A 14959-nucleotide genomic window follows, 5' to 3' on the forward strand; every position below is an offset into this window, starting at 1 on the left:
CCCACACTGCCTTCAAATCAGGGAACAAAAGCTCTTGAGGAGCAGTGTTATATGCACCATGCCATCTTCACATTTATCATGGTGTCTTGGTACTTCAAAGAGATAATACCTATTTATGGAACCACAACTAAAAGAAAGAGAAAATGACATTATTCCACTTGCTTCCAAATTGTTTTATGTCTCAATTTTAAGCTTTTCACTACAAAAGAATCTCTGTAACATTTTTGTTCTTTATAATTTGCCAACTATTTTCTATATGTATACAAAGTAAGCTTATATATTGTTCCTTTTCCATTTTTTTTTTTTTTTTCTGTTCCTTTCATCCACCTTCATTAGGTTAAAATTAAGAATGGCCCTATGGGGAAACGCTCTCATTTTCATTGGTCTGTTTCTATTGTTTCTCAACTTAATAACTCAGTTCTTCAGTGTCTGTGTATTCCAATGAAATAACTTGGTTATTTCATACATATGCAAACACACACATAACCACATGCATGTACTCATGGACACACATGCGTGCACATGCACACACTTTGAAATTAGTTTTTCCAACAATGCAAATTAGAATCACATTAAATATAAACTCACATGTATTTCTGTAACAATTTAAAAATGAATATGTCATTCTGAGTTCAAGAAAATGGAGAAAATGGTTTAAATGATGGAAAAAAAATCTAGAGCTCCCTAGAGGCTGAACTATTATGATAATCATTTTCATAATTCAAATGAATACATAATTACTAGACATCAACAAGGAAGATTTATAATTCGCTAAACTAAACCAGAAAAAAAAAAATCAGTAGCAATCAGTATAGGAAAATGTACCGTCTCATATAAGCTGAGGTAAATTAATTTTGTTACTGAAATATCATTATGTTGTCATATTTCCACTCTTATCACTTATTCAAACATATCCATTTTTCCTTCCTAATGTCTCATTGCTAAGATAATTGAACTTTGCAGTTTTTTATTTCGAGCTTATATTACTTAAAAATTTCTGTGTGCATTATTACAACAAAAGGGCAAAGGTAGAGATAGGACTTATTTAGCTCTCATGGTTTATGATTGCATTGAAGCTCACAATTGATTACAGCTTTCTAACCTCTCTTTTCCTACTCATTACCCTCTTCATTTTACAGCAGTATTTCTAGCTATTAGACTATCTTTATTTAGGAGGCACAAAAGGGAAAGACCAAGAAGAATTTGAAAAATAATATATTTTTGTTTTGATGTTTCAATTTAATGCAGGTTTGAAAATGCTGAACTGTCTAAGGTATACTAAATATTCATTAGGCAGTTTAGCTTTTACTAAGTTCTAAATGAAAATGACCCAGCAAAATCAAATTGAAATTTCATAGAGTACTTTTCAAGTATGGTTCTAAAACATACATTAAACAAAATGCATTCATTTGAATGCAAGTCTCTCTCTCTTTCTCTAGAATACATACACACCCTAGGGTCTATTACGCTTTCAGTTCAATGCCTCCGAAATGTGTGTGGTGTGGATCAAATAAATAGTTCAACAGCTTTCATAAGCAAACAATCTTATGGTCTGGTATATCAACAAACCTCTTGTGCTATTTCTTTATGCTTCCCCACTTACAAAGGTTAATGCAAATATCATTTGAATTCAAGCAAAATATTCTGCGTCATTTTCTACATAGACAAATGTGTTCAGAAAGAGCCCATCAGAATTTATCCATGTGAATCCAACGGCCCTTTATGGACTTGTAGAAACATAGCAAAATATGCTCACTTTAGAAATCAGACTTGCCACTGGCCAGCCATAGAGTCACAGTACTTAGCGGAGGACGGGCTCTAGAGATCATATAGTCCAACCTTTCCATTACAAAAAACAGAAAAATAGACTATTTTGTCACTTAAATTAGATCCTTCTTTACTTTTGATAATATTCCTTGTCTTGTTGCATGCTTTACTTGATAATAATATAAGCACTCTAGCTTTCCTATGCTAACAGATTTCATGGTATATATTTTTCTATCATTTTAGTTTCAATCTATTCATGTCTTTATGCTTAAAATGTGTCCATTTTTTATTAATAGAACCTATAAATGGGTCCTGCTTTCTGACCCAGTCTGACAATCTCTGCCTTTTAATTGGGGTGTTAGTCCATATGGACTTAATGTAATTATTTTATCTTTTTTGTTGTTATTTGCCTTTCTCATACTTTTCACATCTTTTATTCCTCCTTTCACCTTTTGGTTTAACAAAATATTTTTTAAATAAACATTTTATATGAGAACAGTTTTAGATTTAGGAAAAAAAGTGAAAATAATTCAGAGTTCCCATATATCAAATACCCAGTTTTCCCTATTATTAGCATCTAACATTAGTATAGTAGACTTGTTAATGCACCTATATTGGACATTATTATTAATCAAAACCCTACTTAATTCAGATTTCCCTAGTATTTGCTTAATGTTCTTTTTCTGTTCCAGGATCCTCTCTAGAATACCATATTATATTTAGGCATTATGTCTCCTTAGGCTCCTCTTGGCTGTGACAGGTTCTCCAACTTACCTTGTTTTGCATGCCCTTGATAGTTTAGGAGTAGGGGTCAGGTATGCTGTAGAATATTCCCCAAGCAGGATTCCACTGATGCTTTACTCATGATTAGACTGGGCTTGCATATTTTGGAAGGTAGACCACAGAGGTAAAGTTACTTTTTAAAAGTAACCATAAAGTTACTTTTCCCCAATTTTCCATGCTGTATTCATCACATATATCAAGGGTGCATACTGTCAACCTGACTTAACACTGGATCTCCTGGTTGAGACAGAGTGTTTGTCAGGTTTCTCTACCATAAAGTTACTTTTCCCCAATTTTCCATGCTGTATTGTTTGGAAGAAAGTCACTATGTGCAGCCCATTCTTAAGGAATTGGGAGTCATGTTCAACCTCCTTGAAGGTGGGGAATCTACATAAATTATTTTGATTATTATTATTATTGTTATTATTTTTGCTCAGAAGATTTGTTTTTCTTTCCGATTAACTAATACTTATTTATTCAATATTTTGGATTATATTTGCATACTGCTTTATTCTGCTGCTCAAACTGTTCCAATTTTGGCCACTGAGAGCACATTCAGTTTGTTCTTATATCCATTTGACATACCCCCATCATTGTGTGTGTGTGGGTGGGTCGTTATATGTGTGTGTGTTGTTTTGGCGGGGAAGGGTTTGGGAGGAGGAGATGTTCCTTGTTCTCTGGCACCACAAGACGTTCCAGAATCATCTTGTATATTTCCTTTCCCAGTCGTAGAATCAGCTAGTTCTCCAAGAAGCCCTGGTTCTTTTTATTAGAGTGGTATTAAAAATTAAGATCTGTGTGCTGGGTACGCTCATTGCCACTGAGGTATGATTACTTCTATGCCCTCTCAGTTGACACAGGAAGTATACATATACACAATACTTCTCTATGTAACTATCTATAAATATTCCGATCTAATCACGAGTTCATACTGATGTCACCAACCCTAATCCATTACCACATAGACCATTCTAATCTTTTGCCCCTTGCTTTTTGTAACCTCCTGCTCCAACAGTGAGAACTGGCTCCCACCATCTATCATCCAGTTACTTAATTGTTCAGTTCCAGTTTACATGTTTAGCAAAGTCTGAATTGTTTACCAAGACACCTATGGGAAACAACTTCATCAACTAGAATATAATATTTATATACAGATTCTCTTGCCTTTCATCTTATATACTATAGACTTCACTCATTTCCAGAGTTATTTAGGTCAGCAACTTTTTTCCATACTCCCTTTAGTGAAGTTGTTTTAAACATTTGTGATAAAATATATAATTTTGTTACATTTCTGCATTTCTTACTGGGATCCCACAATGTTCTAGGAGATTTAAAAAATGTTTTGCATATATTAAAATTTACTCTTTGTGTTGTAAAGTTCTACAGGTTTTGACAAAGGCATGGTGTCATGAATTTATCATTATAATATTATCCAAAATAATTTCATTGCCCTAAAATATCAGCCCTGTACTTCACCTATTCAAACTTTTTTTCTCCCCATAACTCTTGGCAACCACTGACCCTGTAAGGTTTGCCTTTTCCAGGATCCATTTAATTGGAGTCGTAAAGTATGCAGCCATTTCAGACTGCCTTCTTTCAGGAAGCAATGTGCATTTCAGATTTATCTATGTCTTTTCATGGCTCCATGTCTCATTTCTTTTTTTATCATTGAGTAACAATCCATAATATGGATATACCACAGTTTGTTCACCTATTGAAGGCTATCTGGTTTGCTTCTAGCTTTTGGTGATTATAAATAAAACTGCTGTAATCATTCATGTGCAGACATGTTTTTGTGTAGACATGTTTTCAAATCAGTTTAGTAAGTAAATAGTACAATTGCTAAATTGTGTGATATGATTATGTTTAGCATGGTAAGAAACTGACAAGCACTCTTCCAAAGTGTCTATACCATTTTGCATTCCCACCAGCAAAGAATGAGTTTATCCCCATGAAGTATAATGTTAGCTGTATGGTTTTCTGTACATGTTCTTAATCAAGTTAAGAAAGTCCTCCTGTATTCCTCATTTACTGAGAGATATTATCATGCATGGGTGTTGGATTATATTAAAAGCTAGTGCTTTTCTGAATCAATTGATATAATTGTGATTTTTTTTTTTTTTATAGTATTTAGCTTGTTGAGGTGGTGAAGTGCACAGACTGATTTTTAAATTTTGAACTAGCCTTGCACACCTGGAATAAATGCCACTTGATCATGGTATATAATATTTTTTGTACATTGTTGAAATCTATTTGCTAATATTTTACTGATGATTTTTGTATCTATTCATATGTTCATGACAGATACTAGTCTGTAGTTTTTCTTTCTTGTATTTGTCTGGTTTTGATATTAAGTTAATTCTGGCCTCATACAATGAATTTTAAAGTGTCTCTGCTTCTATTTCTGGAAAAGATTGTGGAGAATTAATATAATTTTTTCTTAAATGTTTAGTAGAGTTCATCAGTGTAACCATCTGGGCCTGGTGCTCTTTATTGGTTACATAATTTTGTTATAAATTATTGATTCAATTTTAAAATAGATATATAAGCCTATTTAGATTATTTATTTCTCTTTGTGAGAATTTTGGTAGTTTGTGTCTTTTAAGGAATTGATCCATTTTATCTAACCTATTAAATTTGTGGGCATAGAGCTGTTGGTAATATTGTTTATTATCATTTTAATGTTCATAAGGTCAGTAGTGATTACTCCCATTTCATCTGATATTGAGAATTTGTGTATTTTCTCCTTTTCCTTAATCTGGTTTAAGAGGTTTATCAATTTTATTGATCTTTTCAAAGAACCAGCTTTTGGTTTTGTCAATTGTTTTACTCTTTTTAATTTCATTGATTTCTGTTTTTCACTATTTCTTTTCTTCTGCTTGCTTTAGGCTTAAATTACTATTCTCTCCTCAAGTAGTAGGCGGGTGACTTTTTCTAAAACCAGCATTAATATTTTAAAACTCTATTTCAAGCATTCAGTATATTTACATTAGTTTTAATTACATCTATATGTAGAATTATTTATACCATCTTATATTATCCTTCTATATATCTCTTTACATATATTTTTTTTGTCTCCTTTCTTGACTTTCTTTACACTGTTACCTTTTTCCCCCCTCATTTCATTTCCCCCTTACTATTTTGGATTTCCATTTTCTATTTCTGTTTTCTAGGTCTTACTTTAGGAAATTAAAATTATGTACATTTAATTTACATATATACAGTTAATTTACAAATAATTAATTCAAACTAAAGTTAATCAGCATTTCTATCTTCCTCTCGAACAATTCAAGAACTTAGTGTACTTAATTCCAGCCACTTCTCTCACAGTAAATGCTATTGTTGGGAATTTTAACTCTACCTTTTTTTGTTAATATACTTGTTATATTGTTGTTATTTTGTTTTATATAGTTTGTGTTGATTTAGATTTGTTCACATACTTATTCTTTTTATTATTCTTTCTTTATTTATTTATTTTTAAAATCCGTGATCACTTTATTTATTTATTTATTTATTTATTTATTTATTTATTTATTTATTTTTGCCTGAGGTCGTATCTTTTAAAATAGTATTTGTTGAAGATATGTCAATGGTAAAATCTATCAGTTTTTTGTTTTTGTTTTGTTTTGTTTTTCTGGGAAATGTCTTTATTTTACCTTGCTCTTGAATGATACTTCGCTGGCTATGGAAATGTAGGTTGGCAATTCTTTTCTTTCACTTGATTAAAGATAATCTTTTCCCTTCTGTTTTCCATTTTTGCTGTTGAAAAATCAGGTGTCAGTTTCACTCAGGGGTCAGCAAACTATAGCCTGCCTACCAAATCTGAATCATCTGTTTTTTGTAAATAAAGTTTTATTGGAACACAGCCATGCTTATTTCTTTGCCAATTTTCTATGGCTGCTTTTACTACAATGGCAGAATTGAGTATTCACAATGGAGACCATACAGCTCTCAAAACTTGAGGTATTTACTATCTGTCATTTTACAGAAAGAGTTCACTGACTCCTGGCCTATTATTACTTCCAACATTAGTCTTGTAGGATAATATCTCTGCAATTTACTGCTCTGCAATTTCAATATGATTTGTCTAGGTATGGACTTTTTTTAAATGCTTGTAATTTTTGGAACTTCTTAAAGGTATGGATTATTGTTAGCTATGAGTTCTGAAATTTTTTCAAATATTGCCTCTACTACCTCCTTCCTCTTTTCACCTTTTTAAGAAGAAAATTGTCTCACTTTATGCTCCATATCACTAATATCACTTTTGTATGTTTTCCATACCTTTGTCTCTCTCTTCCAGGTCACTTATTGTTCCTCTAATTTATTCTGTTGTGCAGTTAATACAATCCACTGAAATTTTAATTTAATAACTGTAATTTTCATTTCCAAAAGTTCTATTTTTTCAAAGATGTTTGTTATTTTTAATTTATCTTTTTCCCTGATCATATTTTCAAGCTACTCTCTTCTTTTTATAATGTATTGAATATTGTTCTTTCATCTAGTAATTAATAATTCATGTATCTGTCATCTTAAGAGTTTTTTCTGCTATTTGTTATCTCATGTAGAAAAGTATCTAACAGAATTCTAAGAGAGCTGTGATGGAGGTAAATTCTTCAAAAGAGAATCTGCATTTGCTTCTCTCAGGTGTTTGGGGGTATGACCAGTCCAAGGCCACTTGAAACTATAGTATTATCCATTTGAACATTTTTGGAAAACCTATCCAATGTAAATTGACCCAGAAGTCCTGAGGGTAGGCAATTGTTTAACAATTTTCAAGAGAGGCTTTTGTTTTTTGGGTTTTTTCTCTTTCCTCAAACATCATGTTTTTTAAGGCAGTCCATTTTCCTTGCATTCTGGGTGTGATGGGGGTTGGAAGTTCAGGGAAGGAAGAATGTGATTTATTTCTAACATATCCTTACCCTCTTACTTAGGAATAGCTCTAGGACACTGACTCCACCAAGTTTTTTATTTGCCTTGTAGTTATCAATGCACTTAAGGATGTGGAAAAAAATTACTCAATGTTTCTAATTGTTTTTAGCAGAAGGGTAAGTTAGGATACCTAGTCTGTGATGATATTGATAGATATGGAAGTCTAATACTAAAGTCAGAAAAAGGCAAGTGACTTGATCGAGGTCACACAGCTCTGAATACTTAGAAAAAAAAAAGAAGAAAAAAATGTCCTGTTCAATTTACAATTGAACAGCAAATACTTTTTAAAGATGTTCTTTAAAAGAAAAGAAAGTTTAAAAAAAATTAATGAATTTAGGATTCAGAAAATAACAAATGCTGGGGTAGAAGTAAATATCCATCAATATTCTATAAGGTAGAATTTGTTATTAAATAGATAGTCAAATAAGTGCATTTTCACAGCAGACTGTAATTTGATTAAAGATTTTAATCAGATTCAAGGTCATTTCCACCTCAAATCAGTGTGCCTCAGACGAGTGTCTTTGTTTCATTTAAAAATTTCCCAACTGCCCTACTTCCTAAACACCAAGGGAATCCCAGCTGCTTTCCTGGTGTTTAAGTTCAAACCTTTGGCATTATCTTTACTTTCAAATCTTTCTTCTTCCACATGTACTCATTTATCAACTTTAGCAGCTTCTTTGCTCTGTCAGTTCCTTGTTGGGGCCTGGTTACTTCCTGATTAGAATATTATCAGTTTCATTCTAGCCTTCTAGTCTCTAGTACCTACCTATAAAGTTTCTAACCTTATATAAAACACATACATAAACTATACACTCACTACACACACAGTCTGTATGTTTTATTTGGGGATCATTTTATGTAAATAGAGAAAGCTTGGATAGTGTTTCTTCTAGAAGAAAAGCATTCTACTAGGGAGATAGTAAGTGGGGTTTTAGCTTTCTATGTAATGTATTGGCTGTTTAGAAAGAGATGTACCCTTGTGCTGCTTAGGCAATACAAATTATAATGTAAAGAAAATGCCCATGCTTACTGTCACAGCAATGTATCTAACTTCAGTTCTCTGTAGTGACTCTCTTTTATCCCTAGATATTTTGGGTTTGTCCATAGTTCCCTCTTTAACATTTAGCCCTTGAATTTTGCGACCTAATTCATGGGTCAAGACTTTCCTCCCTATTTTTTCATGCTATCTATTCTCTGGCTCCAAGCAGAGAATAATTCATTCAGTATACGTTCTCTCTACTCAACTGTCAGGGTGGGAGATAGAACACAACATTTTTTTATAAGATCTCCCATTATTCTCCTATCAGAAATAGTTTTCTAAATGTTGTCTTGAGAGCTTTTACACACTTACCTTCTTGTTCTCTATACTTGGTTAATATTTTCCACACTGAACCTTCTCCTCTATGTGGTCAAGAGTCCTAGAATTTTCAATTCTTAATCTTAACCTTATGATCTCCCAACCCAAATCCTGTTTGTACTGGCATTAGTCTCTATTTAACTATATACACTTTTAAATAATAATCAGAGTTGGTGAATTATCCAGAATGAAGCTCAGAAAGACATAGAAATAGGAAACATCAAAGTCAGATGAAGAGATATAGAAGATAGAGTGAGAAAGTTCAACAGAAAAAGTTGCAAAAGACAATAATAGAGAAAAAAAAATTGAAGAGATGAGTGTAAGAAGCAAGAATCCTCATAGTCAAGAAGACAGCAAACCCCAAAATGATTAATTAAAAAGAACTACACTTAGATATATTACAGTGAAACTAAAGAAAGCCACACACATAAAGTTTCATTGTAGCCAGAGAGAAAAGACAGAATATCTAATGAAGGACAATCAAATATTCAGGTAGCTGATTTTTAAATAAGAATCAGTGGAATATCTTCACAGTATTGAGAGAAAGTAACTGTCAACCTTGAATTGTATACCTAGTGGAACTTTTTTCCAAAAACAACAACAAAATAAAGGTAAACAAAAAACTAAGTATCTCATTAACAGACCCTCTGTAAACTACCTTCTGAAGTTTACTTCAGAAAGAAGGAAGATAATCCCAAGAAAACGGTCTGAGATTCAAGAAGAATTGTCAGCAATAAAAATGATTAATATACACATAAATTTGAACAAACTTGGATCATATAAAACAATAATACTGTATTAGTTTTCTATTGCTACCATAACAAATTATCATAAATATAATAGCTTTAAAAACATAAATTTATTATTTTACAGTTCTGTAGGTTAGAAACCTCAGACAGGTGTCACTGGGCTAAAATCTTGGTATCATCAGGACTGCCTTCCTTTCTAGAAGCTTTAAGGAGAGGATTTGTTTCCCTGCCATTCCTAGCTTTAGCAGTGGCCCACATTCCTTGGCTCATAGCCCTTTTCTCCATTTTTAAAGTATCTTCCTGAGCATCCTTTGTAGTCACATTTCCCTCTGACCTCAGCCAGGGAAGGTTCTCTGTTTTTAATAATTGATGTGATTAGATTTGGCCCAGGATAATCTCCATGTGTCCCGATTTCAAAATCCTTAACAAAATCCCTTTTGTCATGTAAGGTAACTGCCATATTCCGATTTATAAGAAATGTATGTTTGGTCATTCAGGTGACTAAAATACATTTCTCATATATATATATATATATATATATATATATATATATATATATATATATATATATATATATATATATATTTGGACTTTATCCACAGTTCCTAGCTCACGGTTCCCAAAAGAGCCTTGGAATTTCCTGAGTGATAAGAGCAATGAGAGCCTCTTTTGTTATAACATTTTCCTCAGTTTGGTCTCTTGTCCTCAGTTTTGGAAATCCCTTTGGAGCCTTAAAGCTGAAACGTGTATCTTGTTATTTATAACAAACCCATTTCCACCATAACTGGGTTTATGTTAATAAAGTGACTTTTGGAAAGCACCTAAGGATGGGGGCTGGTTGCCAGGGGAACCAATCCTGAATAGAGGGTTGGAATTTAGTCTTACCCTCTAATTTCCTGGGGGATGTTATGATCTGGAAGTTGAATCAATTACCAGTGATTTTATCAATTTTGCTTATATAAGAAAGCCTCCATAAAAATCCAAATGACAGGGTTCAGAGAGCTTCTAGATTGGTGAATACATGGAGGTATTGGGAGATTGGCACACCCAAACAGGGATGAAATCTCTGTGCCCCTTCCTACTTGCCCCATGCATCTCCTCTCTCTGGATATTCCCGTGTATTCTTTATTCTATCCTTTTATAATAAACTGTCAAACATAAGTAAATGTTTCCCTGAGTTCTTGAGTTGCTCTAGCTAATTAATTGAATCCAAATGGGGAGAATGTCATGGGAACCTCTGATTTATAGCCAGCCGGTCAGAAGTACAGGTAACAACCTGGACTTCAGACTGGCATCTGAAGTTCAAGGAAGGGCGTCCTTGGAACCTCCTATCTATAGCTGGTTGGTCAGAAGCACAGGTGTTAACTTGGGTTTGACCTCTGAAGTAGAGGGCAGTCTTGTGGGATAGAACCCTTAGCCTGTGGAATCTGATGCTATTTCTGGGTAGATAGTGTCAGAATTATGTTGAATTGTAGGACACCCAGCTGGTATCCCAAGTATTTCTTGGTGTTGGTGGTGTGTGTGTGTGTGTGTGTGTGTGTGTGTGTGTGTGTGTGTTTCCACACACACACCACAAATGGTCTCAGAACCAGTTTAGTAACATATTCATAGGTTCTGGGAATTAAGATGTTGACATTTAAGGGAGGGAACAATTATTCTGCCTACCACAAAACCTATTTAGTTTTTGGAGTTTATGCTTTTCTGAATAAAATTATAAAATCATATTGAAAAACACTAAGTGTGCACTAAATAGATCAGCAAAAATTGAAAAGTCTGACAATGCTAACAACTGGTAAGGGTATGGAGAAAAGGGAAGGAATTATTTTAACGGTGCTCATGGGTATACATATTGGTGCAACTGCTTTGGAAAACTATAGAATTAACTTGTAGAGTGGAAATCAATCAAGCAATAATACTCATGGGCAAAAGAAAATCACTCACACATGTTGACAAGCAGATATGTTCAACAATGTTCAGAGTAAAACTAATTGTAGTAGTGGAAAAAGACAGTAGTAAATAATTCAAATGTCTATCGGCAGGTGAATGGATAAAGTGGGATACAGCCATAGCATGCCCAACAGTGAAAATAAATTAACCACAACTACACACACACACAGAACATGGATTCATTTCACAAACATAAAGTAAAATGGAAAAAGGAAATGACAGAATATAGGTAATTTGGATTTCACCTATATAAAGTATAAAAACAAGCAAAACGAAATATATTGTTTCAGGATACACATACATGAGGCCAGACTATGAAGAAACAACAAGAAAATGAAAAACATAAAATTTAGTTCTGTAGCTACATGTAGGCAAAACGGAAATTAGGATGATGAATCAAGAAGGGGAAAGAGGGGACTTTAAAGCTCTTGATAATGTTTTATTTCTTAAACTGAGTGGTAAAAACATGGGTGTTCATTTTGTTTTTCTTTAAAATGTACTTATTCATTATACTTGTATAAAATATTTCATAATAAAAGATGAACAGAGGAAATAACTTATTCAATAAATATTTTCTGATAAGCTGAAAATATTTTTTAAATAACATAGCATACTGCCTAACACAGAACAAATGTAAAACATGTTAGGAGTTGTTGCTATAACGTTTTTCCCTAAGTGTTCATTTTTGGCTCTGATTCATCTTTTTCCTTTGGCCATGTTGTCCTTCTTTTCTGTCACCACCTGGTAGTATATTCTTATTTTCTACTGATGGGAACCCGTAACGTCTCAGGACCAGGAGTCAAAAGGAATTTGAATCCGAGAGAGGTTCCATAGGAAGAAGTGGGTCTATAAATAAATGGGATATAAGTCTATCATCTGAAAGCAATCGTCTTTGCACTAGAATAAGCTGACCGCAGGATGCAAAGTCAGCTTGATAGGAAGTGCTTCGGTAAAAGTATTAGACACATGTATAAAAACAAATAAAAGATAAGAGCTGAATAAAATTACATGTTTTATATATAATTGTTTGTAGTAAAATTAATTTGTATTATGGTTATGTTAATAAAATAGTATATAGGGATCTATGTATACTGTAATTGGGATCTCTCTGAGTATGAGGATGATAATAAGGAAGTAATTTGGTGCAATAAACTATCACTACGGAAAATTTGTATCCTCGATAATCCTTGTTAAGTCGTAAACAATATATTTCCTTAACAGTAGATGCAAATTTTCATTGAGCACTCAGGTTTTCAAGGAATACAGACCAAAGCTAAAATTCTAATCTACAACGGTTTATTGCTTCTTAGTTCTTTCAGTCTAGGATGGGAATGGAGTAACAGCTGTCAAAGGTAGGATACCACTAAGTACAAAAGCCAGACGATAGGGTGTATCAGTCAGAGAAGCAAAGCCATTGGGAGATTATTTGTTTGTAGACACATATACATAAATACACGTAAGTGTACATATATGTATATTTATGTATATACATGTAATTTAAAAAATTGACATTACACAATTGTGGAAGCTGATTGGATAGTCTCTGTAAGGCCCTTGCCTTTGCAACTGATGCTGGAGTTTCAAGTCTGCAGGAAAGGCAGAGTCAAGAAGAAAAGATATAAAGTAGAAGAGAACAAAAACAAGCTGGGACCCACAAGCTCAAGATGTCAGTTCTTGTTGCTCTCATATTAATGATAGAAGTGTCTATAGGGGAAGCTGGAATTCTTCTCCACCTGGAAAAGCTAAAGCAGGATCCTGGAGAAAGTACAGCAGTTGCAGGCCGGGTTACTGTCCCGTGCCAATAGATTAAGCCAGTGAATTACCAACAACGTGTGTGAGCTTTTATAACAATGGCTGCTGCTTTGCTTCGGCCCTCCAAATCTTGTACAAGAACCTCTCTTGTAGCCAGCTCTCACTGGCAACACAATGGAAAGGGAATCCTGAGAAATGTAATTCAGTCTATCCAAGTTGACAGATTAAAAAGCCACTACAGTCCACCATTTTTCACCATGGCACTCAGACATATCTTCTTAAACTACTGTTAATCTTCAAATAAAAGCAATAACGAAGTTACGCCTAACATAATACACCTATTGGCGTACAACAAAAACCTGCTGACCATTTCCCCAGAAAACAATAAAAAATTCCTCGCTTTGTCTGCGGATGTTGTTTAGGTATTTCTAGTGCAGGGCTTGGGAAATTTATTGGATAAATGTATCTCTTAACCTGTTTTTGTATAGCCTGCTAGTAAAGAATTTTGCATCATAATATTTTATAATAATTTTATAATAATATGAATATAAAGTTAAATAATAAATGAAGTAAAATAACATGTATTTTATAGTAATGTTTTTAAATAAAGTGTTGCAGAAAAGAGAACAGACAACAAAGACTGTATGACCCACAAAGCCTAATAAAATCTAAATTATTTACTAGGCCTTTTACTGAAAAAGTGTTTAGCTATTCTAGCTAATTCATACCCTTTTTTTTTGTTATGCTGTAACTTATATATTGAGATAAAAAGCCAACTACTATTAATGCCTTATATTAGATTATGAAGGGATAAAAGAGGGAAAGGAAGGAGAGCTGGCCTATATAAATACACATATATTTACATCAAAACATGCAAGAAATATTACTGGTCTCAAATCTGCAACTTGTCACTTGGTTATAGCTAGTATGTATGACCACGTTTTTTTTCTCTACCAAGTCCATAATCCTTTTGCTTTCAGCCAAGCAGCTTAGCTGGTCATGGTTCCCTGCCTGGTGGGTGAGCCAAACCTTTATTCCAGAAGGATCTGGGATGTTATCAATCTTGCCTGAATTGGATTGTGGCAGTTTTTCATTTATTTTAATCGCAGAGCATAGGAATTCCTGCAGAGGATCTCCTGCATTCCAAACAAATTTCTCCTTATTTCCATTGTGTTGTAGCAATCCGAATTTGGAAAAAAAAAAAAGATTTTGTTTTTTGGTCTTGAATTCAGGTGCTACATAATTTCTGCTGATTTTTAATATGAAATTTGTTCAATTCCTCATCCCTTTTGAAGGCCAGGTCTCACTGTTGATCTCCGTCTTCATACTTCCCTTATAGATTGCCAGCACCTGATGACAAGCTTTTTCAAGAGGCAATCCCTAAATTGGAATTAAAATATTCTAGCATTATCAATTTGCTCTTAACACTCTTCCAAACACAATTAATTACCTGCAAACTTTATCTTTCCTATAAGGGCTTATGATATATACTTGCATTTTTGGAAATAGCTGAAAACACTCTATTGTCAAATGCAGTTTTGGAAATTAATGCAAAAGACCCGGGTTTAGGTCGGTTGTTTATTCAGCTACCCAGCCAGCCAGCCAGCATCCATCCATCCATCCACCCATCCGTCCTTTAATCTAACTAGTACTAATGTACAGGCGTGCCCTAATA

The sequence above is a fragment of the Rhinolophus sinicus genome, chromosome 2 (genome assembly GCF_057876585.1).
Source record: "Rhinolophus sinicus isolate RSI-liver-muscle chromosome 2, RSI-T2T, whole genome shotgun sequence".
Lineage (NCBI taxonomy): Eukaryota > Metazoa > Chordata > Mammalia > Chiroptera > Rhinolophidae > Rhinolophus > Rhinolophus sinicus.